Source organism: Lepidochelys olivacea, assembly GCF_965140295.1.
Source record: "Lepidochelys olivacea isolate rLepOli2 genome assembly, chromosome: 9".
Lineage (NCBI taxonomy): Eukaryota > Metazoa > Chordata > Testudines > Cheloniidae > Lepidochelys > Lepidochelys olivacea.
Genome location: NC_140419.1, coordinates 44,914,920 through 44,922,031, shown reverse-complemented (window position 1 = coordinate 44,922,031; position 7,112 = coordinate 44,914,920). Strand labels below are relative to the sequence as shown.

General features: G+C 43.4%; 1 protein-coding gene across 3 annotated transcripts in view; it reads left to right on the top strand.

Annotated features, from left to right (window-relative positions):
* Window positions 1–571: 571 nt before the first annotated feature.
* The window catches only part of KLHL24 (kelch like family member 24), a 43,033-nt gene continuing 36,492 nt past the window's right edge, over window positions 572–7,112 (top strand). For 2 of the 3 annotated variants that reach the window (XM_084638477.1, XM_084638475.1), the window contains exon 1: window positions 572–697. The gene's annotated coding sequence lies outside the window, so the exon portion shown is untranslated. Of the gene's footprint in view, window positions 698–1,018; window positions 1,039–7,112 lie in introns of those variants that run through there. The other variant, XM_084638476.1, reaches the window with a different exon arrangement.

Here is a 7,112-nt window from a genome sequence, read left to right as displayed (position 1 = left end):
ATTTCCCAATATATAATGTCCGAAAACAGTTAGTAGTCTTTTAACAGACAGAAAAAGCCAAACTACTGAAGGTCTCCTCCACATGTTAAAAGTTTGAATAAATGAAAAAGGGCCCAGGGGCATAAATCAGAACTTTTGTGAGCATTGATGGTTGCACTCACCAAGATTGTGGGCTCATTTTTGGAAGTGGCCTTCTGAAAATATTACCTCAAGTTACAACTAAGGACTAAATTCTCACTGCAGTTAGGACTATTCAGTTCTGGTTCCATTCAGAAAATTAATGTGTAAATTATACATGCCAACAAGTGCCTGGGTGTATCTATCTTTTAGGTGGGTGGTGCAATTATTTTCGGGAAGTTGGCCCCTTGATAGTTGCTAATGGTTTAAAATAGCAACTTCAACTCTGACCATGGACTAAAATGGGCAGGCAAACGACGTGACACGGATGTTTGCACCGCTGTGGTCTCTTTGAACTACATCTCCCAAGTACTTCTGCCGCTGTGATCCCACTGGCTGGCGTGTCACTGACATCATGTGTTTTGGCTTTGGCAGGTCACATGTTTCTCAGGGTCTCCTTTGTTTTGAGTTGAGCTGGAGGTAGAGACACAGATCTAAAACAAAAAAGGCAAAGCAAGAGCGCAAGCAGCAGCCCCACTTCCCAGCACCAGGAAATCTGCGGGAGGCAGGACTGAGAGAGGTAACGGGTGTCTGTGCGTGGCTGTCAGCGAATCACAGCGGCAGTCACCCTGTGTGTTGGGGGGGCTCTAGGGGATGGGGCCAGGAGCCCTGTCACAGCACACCAGGTTGCCTGCTGCCAGCGGGGACGGGTGTAAAGCAGCCTGGGGCAGGGACCATAGACTTTAGGCCCAGAAGGAACCATCATGCTCATCTTGTCTGACCTCCTGCCCATGGCAGGCCACGGAGCCTCGCCCATCCACTGCTGTAACAGACCCCTAACCCCACAGATCATGGCCAAGGTAGCAGGAGGCTGAGCCGGCCGCTCTCTGGGAGCCTAGTAACGTCCCCCCTTCTCCACAGGTGGGTGTCAAGTTCCCCTCCCCCAGCATCCGGTGTCTAGGTACGGAGCGGTCCCCAGCCTGACGGGGAGGGGGCGCGGGGCTCGGCCGCACGGGGACACGCCTGACCCCAGGCGCGGGGCCACAGAGAACCGGGCTCCGCGCCCGGTGCCACCTTGCGCCGGCTGTGTCAGCCGCGGCGGGACAGCGGCCGGGAACGGTGGGGGAGTCGTTGTGGTTGAGCCAATCACAGGGGGGTGACCCTTTCTCTGGGGGAAGGGTGCTGTCCCCCCATCACATTAACCCCTCCGGGCCCGGCCAGGGTAGTGCAGGGCCTAGAGAGGGCAGTAACGTTTTTTCTTCCCCGCCCCTGGGTGTATGTGGACTGGGGCAAACCACAACGGAGGGAAGGGGTGGCGCTGCCTCCCCTGGTATTTAGTACTTTGGATCCTTCCTTCCTTGTCCTCCTTCTCATAATAACAATAGTGTTGGGGGGGATTAAAGGTACTGGCGATTGGATAAAAAGGGAGCAGGAGGCGGGACTTTGGTGCTGCCTCGGTCTGATTGGGCAGAAATATTCGGGAGGGGAGGTGGCTTGTCGCTAAGGCTGCCCCGGGTGAAGGTGAGCTGGAGGGCGCGCGCGTGCGCATACGTGGCAACTCATGATGCTGGTGGTGCCTTGAGGGAGCCCGTTGTGGTAATACGCATGCGCACACCATGCGGTGGCCTGCGGAGGTCGGGATGGTTATCGTCTCTGGCGCCAGTCTGAGGCGCCCCCTCCCCCCATCCCCTTGGTTCGCCGCCGGACGGTCTCCACCCGGAGCCTGAGGGAAGGGGGCGGGCCAGGCAGTAGCCCCCCCACCCCCCCAAACCGCCTAGAGTAGTTGTGTGGAGCGGGCTTCGGCCGGGAAGTGCCAGCTGTGGAGGCCGTCTCAAGTAGGGGGGCCCGGGGCTGCTGTCCCCTTTGTGCCTCCCCCCTGTGGCCCCGGCAGTGGTACGCGCACAGCGCCTGTAGCTGCAAGCGCCCCTGTGTTCTGATTCCAGGTAACAGATTGCCAGTTACCTAGCTCGAGGTAAACACTAGAAACTCCGCAAACATGGCTTTCTTTGACCTGGAACAACTCTTTGTGGAGAATCTAGGGTACGTCTTCCCTAGCAACGTTAAAGCTCTCCTGGTGCTATTAAAAAACCACCGCCAGGAGGGGAACAGCTACCAGCACTGTGCTGCACTAGCTCTCTCCCAGCGCTGTGTCACGACTACACGAGCCACTTTAAAGCGCTTTAACGTTGCTGGTAAAGACGTGCCCTAGGTAAAGCCTTGACCCTCTTTTGCAGAACAGAATCTCTCCGATATAGACAGACCCTGAATTGCATGTTAGTCTGAACTAGTTTGGAAATGCATTTGTTAGGTCTGAAATGCCATTTAAACCATTTTAAAAACGTATACAACTGTGCCTATTTAAAAAAGGGTTTTTTAAATTTCTAGTATAGACAAGTCCAAAGTGGGATTAAAAGAGTACTAACGTGAGATATTTGGCAGTTCTTCTCAAAGCAGTTAAATGATTTCTGTCCCACACTGATTGTCCTAAATAATTCCAAATCACAGAGATTAGAACAGAGGGGTCACTTAGTTGACAGTGACACAGCAACACAACTGTGTCTCTTTAATATATATTGTTTCTATTGCAAATAATCTAGAGCCTGGTAAATCAAGCACTGGGAAGACTGGTACCAGACTTCTATTTTTGTAGTATTATTCATACTGACAGTACATAGAGTAAACAAGTTATGAGTATATTGCCTCAGCCTGGGAATATTGCCATATGGGCCTCACAACTCACTTAGGCAAAACTCCAGTTGACCTCGGTAGGCCTTTATGTTGCAATACTTTGTAGCATTTTTTGACATTTCACTCGTGTGCGTGTCTGTGTGTGTGTGTGTATGGGGAAAGGGGATGGGGAACAACAACCTTAAAGCACTTTTCGATTGTAACTGCTAGTAAGCAGTTAGCCCTCAGGGCACAAAGTATAAATAGAATCCTTCTGACAATACCTGATGAAATAGCACACAAGTTTCAGGAAATACATTTATAACATATGCAAAATATGTATTTAAATAACATTAGGGCTGTGATGCAATCAGACAAAAGCCAGGTTTCAGAGTAGTAGCTGTGTTAGTCTGTATTCGCAAAAAGAAAAGGAGTGCTTGTGGCATCTTAATGACAGGTTTCAGAGTAACAGCCGTGTTAGTCTGTATTCGCAAAAAGAGTACTTGTGGCACCTTAGAGACTAACCAATTTATTTGAGCATGAGCTTTCGTGAGCTACAGCTCACTTCATCGGATGGGTAGCTCACGAAAGCTCATGCTCAAATAAATTGGTTAGTCTCTAAGGTGCCACAAGTACTCCTTTTCTTTTTGTGGCACCTTAGGGACTAACAAATTTATTTGAGCATAAGCTTTCGTGAGCTACAGCTCACTAGCTCACGAAAGCTTATGCTCATATAAATTTGTTAGTCTCTAAGGTGCCACAAGTACTCCTTTAGACAAAAGCCAGTAACACAAGTTCCCCCATTGACTCAAGTGGCTGTAAACAGGAAAAAGTCAACAGTGTAAATTTAGGACCATATCAGCCTTCAATTTCCTGGCGTTTGTCCATTATTTTTACAGCCTTGATGGTACAGTGCATCTTTTTTCTATTTCTTTGTTTTTATGGGATCTTTTTAACAAAGAAATATTTAAGTGTATAAGCATATGTCTAAAACCAATCTTCCCATTGTTACACGCTCAAAACTACCACATAAGGATGTGACATAAGGAAATCCCATTGAACTAAGGCATTAGGAGTGGTTTTAGTGTACTGCACGTCAGTTCTTCAGTCACTGTTTTCAAGAGCATGCAAGACCTGAATTTCTAGTATAAAATAACAAGCAGAAAAAAACTCTTAAAAATCCCTGAAACTTTTTAGACCTTTCTTATGTCACACAGAAACAAAAAAAAAGACACATTTCCCCCCTTTTGCACATCACTTTTTAAAAGTAGACCCAACAAAAGTTAGAGAATATACTGCAGGGACAATCCTATTTGGTCAGAAGGATGGAGTAGATGAACTGTCTTTTCTGTATGTGATTTATGATGTCCAACAATGTGGAATAAAGCACATCCACTGGATGTGTTTGTTAAAATAATCATTAAAATAATTAGAATGTGAATTAAAATGCAGTTATTAGGCTTCAGCATAAACACGGGTGGTTTTATTATTTATTTATTTGTATTACAATAGAGGCCAACCCAGGTCATTATACTGGGAGGGTGCTACACAAACACACAAGCTTTATCTTGACTAGGATTAAAGGTGTGTTATTAGAAGAGGTTATATAACACCTAGTACTACACATGTCCCAAAACTCCTAGGGTGCAGCCAGACCTTGGATTTGGATTTTGTTTGTTTTTACCATGTGATAGTAATGTGGTAAAAAAACACCTGTTTTCCTGGTAAGGACAAGGCTTCAGGCCATGTTTACATTAGCTAGGGTGACAACATAGCAAGTGTAAAAAATCGGGATGGCGGTAGGGGGTAATAGGTGTCTATATAAGAAAAACCCACAAATACTGGAACTATCCCTATAAAATTGGGACATCTGATCACCCTAACATTAGCAACTTTTGCCAATGTAGTAATGTTGGTAGGGGTATGATCTTTTTCTTATGACATTTCTATGCTGGCAAAAGCCCTAGTGTAGATGCAGTTATATTGGCATAAAAGTGCTTTTGCCCATGTGTCTTATTTTGCTCAGGGAACCAGTATAAGCTATTCTGACAAAAGCAATTTTTGCCAGGGCAAGCTGTATGTACACTAAATGGGTTTGCCAGTAGAGGTATACTGACCGTAGTCTTTCATTAATTTGGGTTGCAGATTATACAAGTCACTAATGACAGGTTCTTTAGTCAGATGGCTACTTTAAATTATTAATTACGAGATTGGTAGGTCACAATAGAAACTTGAATTATCCAAATAAATCCAAGTATAATCATTAGGGCTGTCAAGCGATTAAAAAAAATAATCGCAATTAATTGCTCTGTTAATAATAGAATACCATTTATTTAAATATTTTTGGATATTTTCTACGTTTTCAAATATATTATTTCAATTACAATGCAGAATACAAAGTGTACAGTGCTCACTTTATATTTATTTTTAGTACAAATATTTGCATTGTAAAATGATAAAAGAAATAGAATTTTTCAGTTCACCTCATACAAGAACTGTAGTGCAGTCTCTTTATCAGGAAAGTTGAACTTACAAATGTAGAATTATGTACCAAAAAAAAACCTGCACTCAAAACTAGAACAATGTAAAACTTTAGTGCCTACAAGTCCACTCAGTCCTACTTCTTGTTCAGCCAATTGCTACAGACAATCAAGTTTGGTTACAATTTGCAGGAGATAATGCTGCTCGCTTCTTGTTTACAATGTCACCTGAAAGTGAGAACAGGCATTCACATGGGACTGTGGTAGCCAGCGCCACAAGATATTTGTGTGCCAGATGCGCTAAAGATTCATATGTCCCTTCATGCTTCAAGCACCATTTCAGAGGACACGTCCATGCTGATGACAGGTTCTGCTCAATAACGATCCAAAACAGAGCGGATCGACACATGTTCATTTTCATCATCTGAGTCAGATGCCACCAGCAGAAGGTTGATTTTCTTTTTTGGTGGTTTGGGTTCTGTAGTTTCCTCATCGGAGTGTTGCTCTTTTAAGACTTCTGAAAACATGCTCTACACCTCGTCCCTCTCAGTTTTTGGACTGCACTTCAAATTCTTAAACCTTGTGACAAGTGCTGTACCTATCTTTAGAAATCTCACGTTGGTACCTTCTTTGCATATTGTCAGATCTGCAGTGAAAGTGTTCTTAAATCGAATAACATGTGCTGGGTCATCATCCAAGTCTGCCATAACATGAAATATATGGAAGAATTCAGGTAAAAGAGAACAGGAGACATACAATTCTCCCGCAAGGAGTTCAGTCACAAACTTAATAAACGTATTATTTTTTTAACAAGCATCATCGGCATGGAAGCGTGTCCTCTGGAGTGGTGGCCAAAGCATGAAGGCATTTATGAATGTTTAGCACATCTTGCACTTAAATACCTAGCAATGCCGACTACCATAGTGCCATGTGAACACCTATTCTCATTGTCAGGTGATATAAATAAGAAGCAGGCAGTATTATCTCCCGTAAATGTAAACAAACGTGTTTGTCTTAGTGTGTGGCTGAACAAGAAGTAGGCCTGAGTGGACTTGTTTTATTTTTGAGTGCAGGGGTTTTTTTGTACATAATTGTATATTTGTAAGTTCAACTTTCCTAATTAAGAGATTGCACTACAGTGCTTGTATGAGGTGAATTGAAAAATACTATTTCTTTTTATGATCATTTTTACACTGCAAATATTTGTAATCAAAAATAAAGTGAGCACTGTACAATTTGTATTCTGTGTTGTAAATTGAAATCAAATATTTGAAAATGTAGAAGAAACATCCAAAATATGAAATAATTTTAAATTGGTATTCTATTGTTTAACAGTGTGATTAAAACGGCGATTAATCACGATTAATGTTATTAATCGTGATTAATTTTTAATTGTGTGAGTTAACTGCCATTAATCAACAGCCCTAATAAGCATTAATACACAGAAAACACATATAAAGAATAAAGTAGTCTCTGCTGACATACTCACAATATAACAGGTTTCAGAGTAGCAGCCGTGTTAGTCCGTATTCGCAAAAAGAAAAGGAGTACTTGTGGCACCTTAGAGACTAACCTTAGTCTCTAAGGTGCCACAAGTACTCCTTTTCTTTTCACAATATAACAGAGACTGGTGAAGATAGCAGAAACAGTCAGTGCAGAACATCATAAGTGGGGTGTAATGCTCCCGGCTTCCACCATCTGATCACCCTGATGCACACACCAGAGGTTGGCCATACATCTTTTTTTATACTCCTTTTCCTTGAGCACCCACACATGTAGGAACCATATTTAGATTGTTTTCCAGCCTAAGGTTCATGTAGAGCTATCCAGAAAACCATAACTGGGGTT